General features: G+C 41.4%; 1 long non-coding RNA gene and 1 pseudogene across 3 annotated transcripts in view; one reads left to right on the top strand and one right to left on the bottom strand.

The window, feature by feature from the left end:
* Positions 1-15,671, top strand: part of LOC132598341 (uncharacterized) — a 40,449-nt gene extending 24,778 nt beyond the window's left edge. For 2 of the 3 annotated variants that reach the window (XR_009566396.1, XR_009566394.1), the window contains 7 exons: positions 3,677-3,785; positions 4,709-4,931; positions 5,382-5,435; positions 6,491-6,659; positions 7,274-7,439; positions 10,600-10,732; positions 13,544-15,671. This is a non-coding gene — a long non-coding RNA (uncharacterized lncRNA). The remainder of the gene's footprint in view (positions 1-3,676; positions 3,786-4,708; positions 4,932-5,381; positions 5,436-6,490; positions 6,660-7,273; positions 7,440-10,599; positions 10,733-13,543) is intronic. The other variant, XR_009566395.1, reaches the window with a different exon arrangement.
* LOC115863630 (S-adenosylmethionine decarboxylase proenzyme pseudogene) lies at positions 1,238-2,241 on the bottom strand (annotated as a pseudogene).
* Positions 15,672-16,113: the final 442 nt, after the last annotated feature.

The raw sequence follows: 16,113 nt of genomic DNA, 5'->3' as shown, positions 1-16,113 counted from the left end.
TGGTGGAAGAAATACCAGTAAGAGGAACCGTCAGAACACTATCACATGCATCACAAAGTCACAGAACTTTCTTAAGTCACAAGATGGCAAAGACATCGATTCTGCCTTGAACCAAAGTTTATGGCATATCATTAATAGAAATTAGTGGAAATGGCTACGAAAGTAAAAGTTAAGGTGAATCATCTGAGCTAACTTGACTTGTTGAATCCAATACAACCTTTATCTTAAATCTCCTTGCCAAAAAATGTAGCGATAATTCTTTTATACTACTACTTAGCAAGTTAATAAAGGCATGGTACTCATGAGAAGCTAATCTCATTTAATGGGGGCCATAGAATGGCATACAGTTTCCACACAGTTCTGCCAATATTCCCTAGTATCAATCTATACCTTCTTTGCTAGTCAACACCAGCTTATTCCAAAAGAGCTCATGGTGATGAAAAATGCCAAACTCCCTTGACCTTAAAAGAAAATTAAATCCAGGGTCCATCCCCCCATTCCCCCTCTGGGGTGTAAGGTTAGTGTAAACCCACAGTGTAACAGTGTATTGCTTTGTGGAGGGGCTGTGGTTGGGAGGGAGACACCATGGTGATGAATGAATCAATTAAAGTAACACAAGTATAGGTATCAGTGAGATAGTAATACACGAAATGGATAACTGCAGTCATTTTTGTAGAGGACTCGACTCGTGGAAGAACTTTGATTGGTGCTGCAAAAACATCTGTATGAAGTAGAAATTGGTTTCAATAACATTAGTAGAGAACATGTTCTAGAAAGTGGAGGTAACTGGATGCAAAATCCTGGTAGCAATTGAATAGAACAGTCCCAGATGGCTAGGCTGAGGCCAACACTTAATGAGGACGAAAGCCTTGTCTGTGCGGAATTTTGGATGATACCTGGAGAAATATTACACTGTGAATAAAGCAAATTGAATTATTTTCACAAGTGTTGTAAAGTTTCAAATAGTAAAAGGTTTTCTCTACATGACTTCAATTTCACAGCAAGAGTGGCATAGGATACCTGAACGCAGAAGAGAGCATTCATGCAAGATATCTAACTACTTGACATAATAATGTATACAAATCAAAATGATTACACTATCATTACATCTAGGGCTTTCTGCAACTACAAGGTGGTGGTTATGGAAAGCATGGCCCTTGGTATCAATAACTAAAAAGCAGCCACCGCCTTCTTCTGTGTGTGTTCTCTTTTTGCTTTTTTTCTTCATTTTTCTTAATCAACTCTGCTGTTGTTGCTGCTTCTTAGCAAAACTGGTAAAAACAAAATTGTAATCACTGAACACAGCACTCTGGCAATCAAGACGTTTAAAACCTTCCGTCTTCTGGGGCGAAGAAAGCACTGTGCAACATTTAGAACTCTGATTTACAAACAGGGTGGTCACAAATTTTCCTGGCTTGAAGACTTCCATAAGTTTCCCGATCAGGTCATCACAGGAGGTCTGACTTAAGTTTGTTTCAAAACTAACATAAGAAAATTCTGGTTCTGGAGTGATGTGAATAGTCCAATAAGTTCCATCCAATTTCATTCCATTCATTGAATACCCACAAGGATTGAACAGTGTGGCATCAATGACAGAACCTGGTATCAGGTCACGAATTCCACTCTCACGAGTGACATCCTTTGCAGTAACACCATCTTTCATGTAGAACTGGTCCATAACTGCTGGGTCAAGCTCACTCATCAGAATTTCCAGGGTTTGATCTGGCGGACTGATTACCCGACTCTCTGGGGAATCCAAAGTATACAAGTACCAACAATCAGAATTGATGCGTCCCATACGATATGCTGCTCCTTTGGGAGAATTGCATTAAGAAACTCTGTTTCTTCCCGGAAATTCTGGTGTGGGTACCCTTGGTGAAAAGGCTTCGTGAAATTCTTACCAGAGTAAAAGAAGCTTTGAACTGAGTCAAACCCCTTGTAATCCCCAGCAAGTTTCAACAGGGGAACCAGTGCTTTCAGCAAGAGGGTGGTACCACATGTCTTCAAAATGAAACGTTTCTTGGAGACAAACATGCTACTCTCACTGAGTACATAAGCTTCCTGCTTGTCAGTTTTTGTCACACTTATGATTGAACATTGCACATCCTTCAGAAGTATTTCCCACTCGGATCTTGGGATGGTGCGAAGATCCCCAGATCCTTGGTTTGCATTGGGTTGCTGCCTGGAGAACCAAACCTCCAGCAGCTTCTTGGTCCCTTCAGAAAAATGTGCATCTTCCATCACCGTGAGACTAGCAAACGACCAACAACTACAGAAAATCAACTAAATTAAATCTCTTCTCCCGCCACTGCGGATTGTTCCAGCTGTGTTACTAAAGTTCAGGTTCCTTTTTTGCTATAATCTTATATTAACTTATTTTTTAAAAGGGTTAATAAAATTTTCCCGGCTTTTTATCTTTTCTTTTTTTGGTGAAGGAAAGTTGAACGTGAGTCTTTTGGAAATAGGGGCAGATACAGCTCAGTCTGTTGTAGTCTGCTGTTTCCCCGTAAGAGAGAGTAGAGCAAGCGCTAGCTAATGTCACCAGCCATACTTTGGGAGCTAAAGAAAGACTTTTAGAATCAGAAAGATAACTATTGCTCAGCCATTCAACTTAAAGATATTTAAGTGTTTTAGTTGGCTTATAATCTGATTGTCAAAGTTTAAAACATTTTTTTTAGTTAAAAGAATTTTAAAGCAATTTCCTCTACCCACCTTGAGATTGATATATTCTTTTCTATTCTCCTTGAGTGGTATTTAAAACAATTGGATTTGAGGTGCATGGACCTAGAGTCTGTCATACAGAGTGAAGTAAGTCAGAAAGAGAAAAACAAATACTGTATGCTAACACATATATATGGAATCAAAAAAAAGGTTCTGATGAACCTAGGGGCAGGACAGGAATAAAGACTCAGACTTAGAGAATGAACTTGAGGACACGGGGAGGGGGAAGGGTAAGCTGGGACGAAGGGACAAGTGAGAGAGTGGCATGGTCATATGTACACTACCAAATGTAAAATAGATAGCTAGTGGGAAGCAGCCGCATAGCACAGGGAGATCAGCTCGGTGCTTTGTGACCACCTAGAGTGGTGGGATAGGGAGGGTGGGAGGGAGGCACAAGAAGGAGGGGATATGGGGATATATGTATACATATAGCTGGTTTACTTTGTTATACAGCAGAAACTAACACAACATTGTAAAGCAATTATACTCCAATAAAGATGTTAAAAAAAAAAAAAAAGGGCTTCCCTGGTGGCGCAGTGGTTAAGAATCCACCTGCCAGTGCAGGGGACACAGGTTCGGGCCCTGGTCCAGGAAGATCCCACATGCCGCAGAGCAACAAAGCCTGTGCGCCACAACTACTGAGCCTGCACTCTAGAGCCCGCGAGCCACAACTACTGAGCCCACATGCCACAACTGCTGAAGCCCACATACCTAGAACCCGTGCTTTGCAACAAGAGAAGCCACCACAGTGAGAAGCCTGCTCATTGCAACGAAGAGTAGCCCTCGCTCGCCGCAACTAGAGAAAGCCCGCGCGCGGCAACAAAGACCCATTGCAGCCCAAAATAAATAAATAAATAAATTTATTAAAAACAAAAAACAATTGGATTTGATGTTACAGTCATTCTATCATTAGAACACTGGATCAAATAGTCCTTTCATTTCATTTGCTTCACAGATGATCACCAAAAAATACTCTTGTCATCAAGGCCTTATAGGTATCTGTGGGGTTCTGTCCACCTGGTACAGAGTTGGCAAGTTAAAGAAGCAAAGGAAACCACACAGTGGTGAGTAAATGAGTTTGTTTATGGTGTTTGTATTGTGGTTGAAGCAGATAAATGGCTAGAGAATAAGAGTTACTTCCATTGACTGGGAACAGACACTGTGGCACGTAGACTTCTGTGAATTCTGCTGGGGCTAGCTACTGGGTCAGCCCCCATCTCTCTAAGGAGGTAGAGGTTATGATCTTTTTCAGAAGAGAGATCTGAAGTTCAGGGCTGTTAAGTAAACTATTCTGGGTGACACAAATCTTGTATTTCATTGAATTTCAGATGTCATCGGTTGTGAGACCCGCTATGATTTTATGTACCCCTAAGAAAACAAGAAGTACTCCTACAGCCGTAGCACAGTGATTATTTTATGCCTTAGAATTTTGATTGGAAAGGTTCTTATACTTATTTTGGCATTGATTTCGCGCCTATGTATCTCTTGTGCATATGTAGAAAGAAAACTAAAAATGAAGTAAATTGGCTAAGGAATGTACAAAACTTCATTTTCAGAGTGTGACTCATGAATTATTTTCCAACTCGAAGTCTGCAATATTCATGTTTTGCTGTGCAGGCTCGTCCTCTGTGCCATCCAGAGCATGGGTGGTGTAGCATCTCCTAAAAGGTTCCTCCACGACTATCTCTAGAATTCCCTTCTGGGCCGTTCCACGAGTTTTATGCCTGTCTACAGGCAATGACTACTATGGCCCACGACTGCTGGCCGGCAGCGATTCTAAGATGTATTTTGATTTCAGAAATATTAAAATGTGGGTAAAGATGCATCTTTAGGTTCATACTGAGGTCTGTCTCTCTCTTATCCTGGACACGAAGGAGGCTTTTGTCTTCTGGTTCCAGAAGCTGATGTTTTACTCCAAAGGGCAGGAGCGGGTGCTGGGTTGGATGTGCACTTCAACTTCTTCAGCTCCTTGCCTGTCTCTCACTAGATCGCTCAGATCTCCTATGTTCCCTTTCAAACCTCTGAGGAAGGCATCTGGGTGAACCTTTGCAGGAAAAGGAAAATCCAAACCCAGTAAAGAACTTGTTCTGGACTTGTTCCCTTTCAACCCTCCCTGGTGATTTCAGGGGAAGTTCTCTGGAGCACACAATTCCATAATCGTCGACATTTCCAGGATATGAAGATTCTGCTGCTCCGTTCTGAGCAAAGAGGTTGGTTAAGAAAATTGTTATGTTTTCCAGGTGCAGAGGACAGTCGCTCTGAGGAAGGGACTGTTCTGAATCTTCTTGGGATGCTTTAACTGGTGTTCGTAACCTACTGCTTGTAGCTAAGTTGGGCTGAAAATACCATAATCTGTTGGGGGAGAAGAAACCTCATGTCTGTAGGTTTCAGGGGATAATCTACATCATCATAACTCAATCTTAGCACATAATTCAATCTGCCTGGAGAGGTGATCTCTTTGCCTAACACCCAGAAGGATAGATCACACTAAGGAAGGTCACCCAAGATGCTCATGTTCTGTGCATGAAAATGCATCTCTATATATTTTCCATTTTGCCATTTCCAGTTTTGACTGCCAGAGTTTGTTTGATTGTTTTATGTTTGGGCAGCTAGGGACTGAGATATTTCTTTTCTGTTTGTTTCTCCAACTCTTTTTACAGTTTAACAAGTCAAATACAAATCTCAGGGGACTTCATAAGCCTCGTGATGGTGCCGTGAGTAGCATCCCATTATTGATTGCAAATACTGCATTGAAATGCCTCGGAAGAGCCCCAAACCAAAACTTTCAGACGCCTGAAGCTCTGAGCCTTCCAATTAGGCTGAAAGTTTCCCTTGATAACCAGTAGTGCTGAAGCTTTTAATATTGTTTTGGTCTATCCGTTCTCAGCAACGTTTTCTAGTTATGAAGGCCAGCGGATCACTTGATGTCAGCGAGGTAGCTCATCCGACCCACTTGCATGCTTTCTGATCAAATATGCTACCTGAAAAAAAAAAAATCTTCAGCGTCACGTAAACTGATCGTAATTGGGGGCAATTCTTCTTTCCCCTCTTCAATGCTATATCCTCCTGTGCAGCCTATTTTGCATCCAGAGATACATTTGAAAGTCGAAATCCCTTAGAGCTAAATATTCTAAACTGACAGAAGAATTTCTAGTGGCACACCAGCCTGAAGCCATGTTTTTATGAGGACATCACTTTCTATTTCTAAGCTTCAGTGTGCACTCTTGCTTCCTTATTGCTGGGAGCCATGCCGCATCAACTTGCCTCCCTCTCAGCTTTTAATGTTTTTTTAATGGAGTCCAGTTTTCCACCTAAGTTATGGCTAGCCTTCTGACAAACCGTCAGACACCCAAGTAACCAGAATGGAGGTGTCCAGATGTGACATGGGGGGAAAAGGCAATGGTAAACTTTCATGCCTTTGAACAAAACCATCTTCTAAGAATTCATTTTTACCTGGCCTCTGGGTTTGCCATAAGGCTAAAAGGGGCTTAAGAACAACATTTAAACAATTAATACGTGATCTGAAGTCTTTTCTTGTAAGCCACAAGCTAAAGTCATCATTTCTCAATCTGGCTGCTGTGGTGAGTGTGTTGCCTGCACAGTGAAATAGCAGCACTGCTGCATTTTTTTCTCAAGCACAATATTGCTTGTGGAGCACTGAAGTTAGTTAGCTAATGGAATAAAAGCAAGCACGCTTTGCAGGTAGCTGGTCATTTAGAAGAACTTAAGAAAATAATTGTAAATTACAATGAATGATGAATCATTGCAGATGCAAATTCATCAAGGAAGGTGGCATTTCTGGGATAAAGGAAGAAGTATATGTTTTGAAAGTCAGCAATTTGGGTGGCTTTATCTCTACAACTCGGAAGACATTTGCAGAACGTTTGGTAATTAAATACGCCCTCAGCTGAGAAATAATGCTCTGAGTTGTCCTGCAGGTAAGTAGAAGGTAAGTGTTCTCTCTTACCTGGGTTTTAAGAGCTCTGCTTGGAATCACGTGGGTGTTCCAAGTATATACAACCTATACAATAATATGAGTAAATGTCCTGGCTAAGAAACAGGCAGAATTCATCTTCCTAGAGTCACAACTGCTCAGTCTTTCTTGGGATTCAGAGTTCAGCTCAATATCTTCCCCTCCCCCACGGAACCTTCTTATCCACATTAGCCCACTTTGTGTCATCATCTTCCTTTATTTTTATTTCACCAATCATCGTCTGAAATGATTGTCTTCATTTGTTTTCTGGTTTGTTGATGCCTCTGCCTGGTAGAAAATCGCTCATTGAGAGCGGGATGTTGTTACCTGTCTCCTTCACCACTGATTCCCCAGATCCTAGAAGCAGTGCCTGGTACATTGCAGGTCTTCAATAAGTAAGGAATGAATGAATGAATGAATGAATGAAAGCAGAATTCTGACTACAGTATAGTTCCAAAGAGAGTTATAGAACATTGGATGGTTCAGAAGCTGGGTATGAGATAGGGCTGTATATGATGTCTAAAATGTAGTCTAATGAGGTCAGGGATTTTCTTCTTTTTCTTTTTTTTTGCCCTGCAGCTTGTGGAATCTTAGTTCCCCGACCAGGGATTGAATCCGGGCCACCATAGTGAAAGAACAGAGTCCTAACCACTGGACCGCCAGGGAATTCCTAGGAATTTTCTTTATACTTGAAAAGAATCCCTACGACATCAGGCACAGCATATGATATTTTATACTGTTGGAGGTGGGTTAATGCAGAGGTCTTGGGGAGATGACCTGGTGTTTCATTCATTCCAGGGCTGTTATAGGGGATGTGCTGGGAGGGAGGGGGTTCCTCTTAGAGTGCTCACTGACTTGGGGGCGGGTCGCAAGGATAAGACCCCCTCAATAACAATTTACCTGGATTAACAGGGACCATCCCCTCCAGTGTGGAAATTCCTTGAACAAAGCTGGAAATTCCTTGAATAAAGCCTTTTTCCTTGGACAAAGGATAGATAAGTATTTTAGCAATCGATTAATATTTTGGGTGCTTTCAGTTAAACCAGTCTTTGCCGCCTTTTACATCGGTAAAAACTGTTCTTGCCAAAAATGCAGTTTGGCTGATGGAATCTGATATTCATTAGAAAGATTAGTAACTTAAAGAAAAGTACTTCTTTGAATTTGATGTATTTTACAGGAAGGGGCCTAGTTTGATGTTGCCCAGCTTAACTTTTCATCCAAATTGCCCTTGAGGAGTGTTTTTTAATCTGATGCATTTTTATCCCTATCTTCTGAAGTGGCATTTTTTTTTTTTTTTAACGGGAGGATAGAGTAACATGGAAAGCAGCTTTTATTCACTCTAAGGACAACAAACACACATACAACCAAGGGCGGGCAGAGTTAGTCTCTGGGTACATATATTAGCCTAAGGGTGTCATGGGTGCCTGTGTGTTCCTCAGGAAACTCTTTAAAAATAATTACCTTGCGATTAGTATCTGATGCCAATGGTATATTTTCACTTTAAAAGTCAGAGGTCTTTATTTCCTTGAGACAATGAATGAACTTCTTTTCACCTTGTTCCTCGTTGCTTTTCTGCCTTTATCTTAATATAGACACACTCACCCAGACACGCACGCTGGCCGACTGCCCCCTGCCAATGGTAGATCTTCCAGTGAAACAGTTTCTCTTCATATTATAATTCCAGTCTAGTCAAATTAGAAATACCTACTTATCTCCCTTTTATATTTAAGGTGTATATTCTCTTCCAGGTGGTGTATAAACAGAAAAGTGGTATTAACATTTTCTTATGGATTCTATCTAATGCTTCCGTTGGGTCCAGCTAGCAGTGGAAGCCAGCTGGAGGATGAGTTTACAGGTTTAACTAAATGTGGGAAACAGAGACATGAAAGTGCTCTTCCCAGCTAAAGCTCATTAATAACATTTTGGTCACGTTCAAAGACTTCAAAAATGAGTTTGGGGGCAATTTGGGGTCCAGCCTTTAAGCACCAACCACTGCCTGTCTCTCCTGTCTCTCTCATCACTTCAGTGGTTCCAAGAGGACAGTGGATAATGTATGGCCGGTGGCAATGACTGCATTGTAAACCACATATGCAAAAGCCATAATAGATGGCTTTGATGTCCAAAAGCCACAGCCCACCAATCCGAAGTCAGAGTGACGGGTTAGGAATTGTCAGTCTATCGTTATTGGCTTTGCAAAAATAAGGAGCTGGGACGTCTCTGGAGGTCCAGTGGTTAAGACTCCGCGCTTCCACTGCAGGGAGTGCGGCTTCGATCCCTCGTCAGGGAACTAAGATCCTGCATGACATGGGAAAAAATAAAAATAAATAATAAATATAATTATTTATTTATAATTATATATTATATTATTTATAATTTATTTATAATTTATAATAATTATATTATTTATAATTATTTATAAAAATAAATATAAATAATAAAATAAAATAAAAAAATAAGGAGCTAATGAAATCTGCTTCTAAGGAGGGACATATATGTCAACGGACTATATTGGAAAAAAAGTTTATGTAAGTGTCCCACAGTATTGGACTTACTTGAAGTATTTCATACATGTTTTCTAAAATAGAGACATGCAGGGAAAAGAAGGGCGTGCCTGGGAAGCTGGTAGGGTCAGTACTAGAGTTCTCAGAAGGTAAGGTACCGCCTGCTAGAATTTGTCCTTAAAGTGTTTCATTATGTTTCGCCCTGAAAAACAGGTGAGAGAAGGAAGAATCTGGAACAAGGGAGAAGGGAGGAAGAAGGATGGGGATCACGAATATGGCCAAACTGGATTCTCCTCTGTAACTGGGGAGGAAAGGGTTCCCTTAAGAAGCTTGCATGTCATATTTAACTGGTTCCTTCCTATAACATCTTGACTTAATAAAGAGACAGGCAAAAGGAAAAGAAAAGAAAAATGAAAGAAAGAATCCGCAGCAAGACAATAAAAAGTTTCCCCCTCACACCCACCACCTTGGGCGTTTTGCCTTTGTGCCTCGTGGCTTACCCACTGAAACTCATCAGTTTTTGCTTTTATGCTGGAAATGCCCCAAAAAACATTTGAAGCTTGCTAGCCACCCCTTGGGGTGAGAAGGTTTCACAACGTGTCTCCAGGGAAGCCCAGGGGGCCAGGGTAGGGGAAGAGGTGTCCTTCTCTCCCTCGTGAGGGAACAAAGGACAGAACCTCAAAGTTCTTGCCACAGTGTGTGACCTCGGGGCCGAAGGCAAAACATTTTGTCTCTGGGTCCTAATGATATAAGCTCCCCCGGCTCTGCAACTGCGCTCTATGATGTGACCCGAAAGCTTTGATGGAATTACTATTGCCTTTTCTTTCTCTGCCCAGCCATTTATTATTCTGTATATTTTCAGGAGCTGTGGGAAACTTTCATAACCAAGCCTAAGCCAGGCGAAAACTTGTCCTATTTGGAATTTGTAATGAAGTCAAAACATGGCCTGGATTTTCTGAAAGGCTCCTTTGGCGGCCTGTGACAGCCCTAGGGCACAATCAGACAGGGCTGGAGAGGGCCTGGGAGCAGATTTTGTTACCAAGAATAGGACAGAACAATATTTGCTTCCAAAACACTAGGGCTGCTATTTACCTCTCAGCTGGAAGAAGGGAGAGATAAATGCAGATTTCACATAAAGTGCAAATACCAATTCTTTCATTTCTAATTTTCAGGATTTTTTTTTTCCCCTTAGCTCCCTCTAAACAAAAGGTTAGGGAGAATTTTTAGCATATTTGATTTCCTGACCTAAGGGAAGAAATTCTTTATTTCAGAACTTTTGACCCCCAAAGAGCTGTTACTTTGCCTGAAAGGCTGAATAAAAATTGTTAGACATTTAAAGCAATTGTGGGTATTGAGACTGCTTTCTTTTGTGCACTGTGCCTGTTGGTGTGTGTCGGATTGCAGGGAAATGCTATGAAAAAACCAAGTTTCGCTCAGTTTGGATGGAAAACTTTGCCTACTTTTCAGAAGCTCTCGCAAATTATTTACAGGCTTAAACCTGATCCCTCAAGAGGAGCCTCAGTCCCTAACAAAAGTGGTAAGTGGTAAGATGTAGTTCCTAATTTTTATTTAAGTCAAAGGTTAATAGTACAAGGGGGTTTGGTCCCTGAGTGTTTCAAGTTAATGTTTATTTTTTACCATCGTTTAAAGAATTTCCTAAGGCCCTTATTTCGCTGCTGAAAGCAGAGTAAGAGAACTCAGATTTCATGCCCCCAGGCTTGAATAAAGGACTAAAAACAGCACAACATTTGCATCTACTTAACAATCTCGGTTCTAAGAGCCCCCTCACAGTGAGAGGGGGAAACCGTATCTGGAGGTGAAATGAAGCTATTCGGAGATATTTGCCAAAAAAACAATTCAGAGAAAGATAATCATTGTCAGAAATGACCTAGGAATTCAAGGCCTTATGATTGAAAACAAAAAGCTGAGGAAGGTGCGTTCTCTTGCTTCCCCGCCTGCCCAGATATCAATGAATATCAGCTAAAGGTGGCTGGAGAACCAATTTCATGCATCTACTGTACGAGGAAATGAACTGAGCCGAGGGCAAAAATAAAATTATACAAATGTTATTATAGGCTAGCTTGCTTCTGTCCTAGTTTAATTCAAATTTTAGTGCTGCAGGCTTGGCTTCAGGCATTAGCCTTCCTGAATCAATCAACATTTGCTTACATCTAAATTATTAGGGGAGCATGTGACTTTGTTTATTGTATAAATTATACGCAAGGTTAAAGCATTAACTGTTCAACCGGTTTTGTTCATTCACCTCACCAACCCTCCCCCGCCCCAGTCAGCCCTCCCCCAAATAGGAAAGAAAAATCTGAAATTACGAATCTTTTTAGACAAACGCAATAACAGAGCCGCAAAGTCTTGTGAACCTGAGGTTGTCGGCTAAAAGTGGGATGGGAGACAATCTTAATGGTTAGAAAAAAGGAAAGAAAGCCCAAGAAATTGTTCACAAGAGCTCTGAGAGAGTGTCTGCACAGAGTGAAACCGCGATATGGTAATAATCGGTTAAGTTGATTAAGACAGCCAACCAAATGGGGATGATTTAATACAAAACTGAGAAAGCCTTTTGGCTAGGGTTTCAGTAGGCAAGGAATTTCAAACTATATGGCAATGCTGGACTCAAACTTTTTTTTTTTTTTTTTTTTGCGGTACGCGGGCCTCTCACTGTTGTGGCCTCTCCCGTTGCGGAGCACAGGCTCCGGACGCGCAGGCTCAGCGGCCATGGCTCACGGGCCTAGCCGCTCCATGGCATGTGGGATCTTTCTGGACTGGGACACGAACCTGTGTCCGCTAGCCTCGACAGGCGGACTCTCAACCACTGCGCCACCAGGGAAGCCCGGACTCAAACATTTTTATTGCCTTTATCTATTAGAAGACAAAGTTAAACAGAGATCCTCTGGAAAATGTATTTAAGAACAGGTCTTTTTGTTTTTGTTTTTTGTCTCTGCACATCATTGTGAATGCTTCCTGAAAGCTCACTCGTACATGTTTGGGAAATAAGGAAGGAGCTTAATAATTAGACAATTTGACTTTCTAAGTATTTAGACAAACTAGATACCAGGTGTGTTCTGCTTTGAGAACATTCAATTTAAGTGAATATCAAGGGTTCAAAGTAGACAAACCAGAGACAATTATTTGCTTTCCAAAAGGTTCTTCTTTCTATAAGATCATCCACAGTAGGCTTCCCACAGTAATAATTTACAAAATTGTAAATTGAATTCAATAGAAGATTAAATCTAGTCTTTTCCATCAATGTGTGTGTATGTGTTTCTTTCTCAAAACTTATAGAAACACTGCAAGTCAGAAGATTTTTGTATAGAATGATGCTCCGTCATAAATGATTCGAACGTAAGGTGTGTTCAAGAGGAGAATCAATTTCCCATTCAGCCAACTCCTGATTCTTTCTGTTTGCATCCTAAATTGGGCTTTGAGATCTTGGACGGTGGTTCTCCAAAAGTGATCAGTGGGCCATCGTCCACAGAATCACCCAGGTAGCCCAAGAATCTGCTGTGTAACAAATGTCCCTATGATTGGGATGCACAGAAACTAACATTTGAGAACTTCTTTTGCAGGACCTAATATGGAAGTCAACAGTACCGCTCTGTCTACTCTTTATTTCATGTGGTTTACATGCTCTCCTCTTCATGGTGTCCCGGAGCTCAGCCCAAACTAAAACGGGCTCCCAACTGTAAGGCCTCCCAATCCCTGACCTTCTTTGCTTGGTCAAAGGCATCTTTGAAGCATACTTATTCACTCCGTAGTAGATCCTGATTTGTATCGAGACAGTAAGCCTATGAAAAATCGCCACACATAACTACAATTCTATTTGAAATAATTTATCAGATGTAAAACTAAAATTGCTTTCCACCTAATCAGTATTTTTAAGAATTAGCTTAAAATTTTTAATACAATTTTTAAAGGTTACACTCCATTTACCGTTATTACAAAATATTGGCTATATTCCCCATGATGTACAATACATCCTTGTTGCCTATCTTACACCCAATTGTTTGTACCTCTCACTCCCCCACCCCTATGTTACCCGCCACCTCCGGTAACCACTAGCTTGTTCTCTGTACCTGTTAAGTCTGCTTAAGAAACAGCTTTTTAATAGCAGCATATCAGAGTGTAGAAAGCAGAGACTTTGGAATCAGACAATCCTGGTTTCATTTTCACCTTTATGGGATGTTTGGCAAAACTCGAATGTCTCCGAGCTCAGTTTCTTTGCCTGTGATGTGGGAATAATACATTGTAAATAGGCTGGGTTGGAGAGAAAAATGAACAATATGCAAGAAGTGCTTGGGATAGATAATAATTATTATCATTTACCATTTCCAAATAGCTGTCGAATTCACAAGTGGTGCACATGAAAAGGAGAAGCAGTGGACAGCTGGGACACTCGCTGCTGCTGAGGAAATATTGGGGGATTCCCGAGGTGCACAGAAAACTGCTGAAAACTGCTTACTTCCTGCCCAAACCTGGGGCCTGTGAGACCTCTCCCAGAGTTCCTTCTGGGAGGAGACAGAGAGAGAAAGACTGTGTAGGAATTCCAGAGGGAAGCCATCCCAGATAACTGCTACAGCTAGTATTCTCCCAGAGACTCCGTGTTGCAAGACAGCAAATTTACCTAGAAATTCATGTGATGAAAACTTTGCACAGGAAATGAGAACGTTGGGCCCCTGAAGACAGAGGGGCTAATAATTCTCTAGTATTTAGTGTAAATTTTTTCATAAAAGAGATATAACAGAGCAGGATACAGAAACGGCTCAGCAGGTGAAATAGACTTCAGATGATGAAATGAGAATAGAATACAGGGAAAGGCAAAAAAGACCTCACTTAGGGTTTCTACAGTTCCCTCACTGAGCACCACTGAATACCAGTAACAATAATGATAATGACAACTTTCTAGTGGCCTAATCCGGTGGAGAAAGTAATAGTCACAGTCACAGAATGGTATCTTCATTCCTGCTTAGAGATGTTATACTATATATTTTCAAGTGTGTTAGATCATTTAATCATCATATCAAGCCTGTGAATTTGGTTTTATTTTCAGTCTCATTATCCTGCGAATATCTTGGGAAGTGTTTATATCTTAAGTTATGAAAAACACCCGTTGAATCCCACATTGTGTGTGAAATATGTCTCCATAACAGAGATTTGTTTTTTGCCCAGTTTCCACTTACTATTTTTAAGGTAAAATGATAATCCAAATTCCCTTTGGGAAACCACGCATTCTCAGGCCACATGGTTTAAAAGGTATCATATCCAACCCTAGCAGCAGGGCTGGGTGCTGATTGGCCTAAGGAGATCAGCATGCTACTTTCTCCTTGGTTACAGAGGTGGGTTCACCCACGGGCTGTGTGACCCAATCAGAGCTATGTACAATGAGACTGCTGTTCTTTCCCAAGGGACCTGAACCTGGAAACACGTGGACTGGTGCTACTGTTACCACCTTGCTAACATATGTAGACCCAGAGTTAGGCCATTGAGTGGAAGAATGCAGAGCCCAGTTGAGAGATGGGCAAAAATGGGTCTCGATGACAACAATGGAGCCTAAATCAAACCATTCTGGAAGAGAATCCCATTCTGGACTTTTTAATTAAGTGAGCCCATAAATTCTCTTATGGCTTAAGCCAATTTTGGTGGATTGTTTTCTCCTGTTCAACAGAAGAGCAGCCTAATTGGGGAAGGATCTCTTTCTACCATTCTGTGCCAGGGGAGTTATAGATAGAGCTTGTCCATTAAGAGGTTATTATGCAAAACAAGGACAAAAATGGAAAACTGGCACATTATGGGCAATTTTATACTTTGAGAACATTTAAAGACGATCTCCCCAACATAGAGCACATTCTGGAGAGTTGCTAGTTAGCTATTCTGACATTTGTTCTTCCCTCTTAAACTCCTGATTGTAACTGGTCATATGACTAACTTTTAAAAAAGACTGGCAGATGCCTTTGTGATTCAATGTGGCCGTGGGACTAAACTCTAGCCAATGGGATTTAATTTAGGCAGCTCCTCCAGGTAATTTTCTTAAAAGATAGCTGGCATGTACCCTTTGCCTTTTTTTCTTTCTTCATCCTGCTGCCTGAAATGTGGATGTGATAGCTGGAAATCTAACTACCATCTTGTACTGTGAGGCCGGGGCTCAAATGGCAGAGCTATGAGCTGAAAGGAGCCTTGGTCCCTAAGGACTTCAGGGAGCAAGCCATTTAACAGACGTCGTTAGCCTACACCTGAATTTTTACTTGAGAAAGAAATAAAGCTCTATCTTCTTTAAGTCACCGTTAGTGTCAAGCTTTCTCCTATTATTTCTTTTTTAAAAAAATTTATTTATTTATTATTTATTTTTGACTATGTTGGGTCTTCGTTGCTGTGCGCGGGCTTTCTCTAGTTGCGGCGAGCGGGGGCTACTCTTTGTTGTGGTGCATGGGCTTCTCGTTGCAGTGGCTTCTCTTGTTGCTGAGCACAGGCTCTAGGTGTGTTGGTTTCAGTAGTTGCAGCACACGGGCTCAGTAGTTGTGGCACACGGGCTCAGTAGATGCGGCTTGTGGGCTCTAGAGCACAGGCTTAGTAGTTGTGGCACACGGGCTTTGTTGCTCCGCGGCATGTGGGATCTTCCCAGACCAGGACTCAAACCAACGTCCCCTGCATTGGCAGGCAGATTCTTAACCACTGCACCACCAGGGAAGTCCCTCTCCTATTATTTCTTGATGGTAGTTCTAAGAATATGTTTTATAAGAAACTAAATTATATTTTCAATCTCTTTTTGATTATCCATGAAACTGAAAATGAGTACAGTTAAAGTATGCAAAGTCCAGGGCTTCCCTGGTGGCGCAGAGGTTGAGAGTCCGCCTGCCGATGCAGGGGACACGGGTTCGTGCCCCGGTCCGGGAAGATCCCACATGCCGCGGA

The sequence above is a fragment of the Globicephala melas genome, chromosome 13 (genome assembly GCF_963455315.2).
Source record: "Globicephala melas chromosome 13, mGloMel1.2, whole genome shotgun sequence".
NCBI classification, from domain to species: domain Eukaryota; kingdom Metazoa; phylum Chordata; class Mammalia; order Artiodactyla; family Delphinidae; genus Globicephala; species Globicephala melas.
The sequence above is the reverse complement of the archived record's forward strand: the minus strand, read 5'-3'. Positions and strand labels throughout refer to the sequence as shown.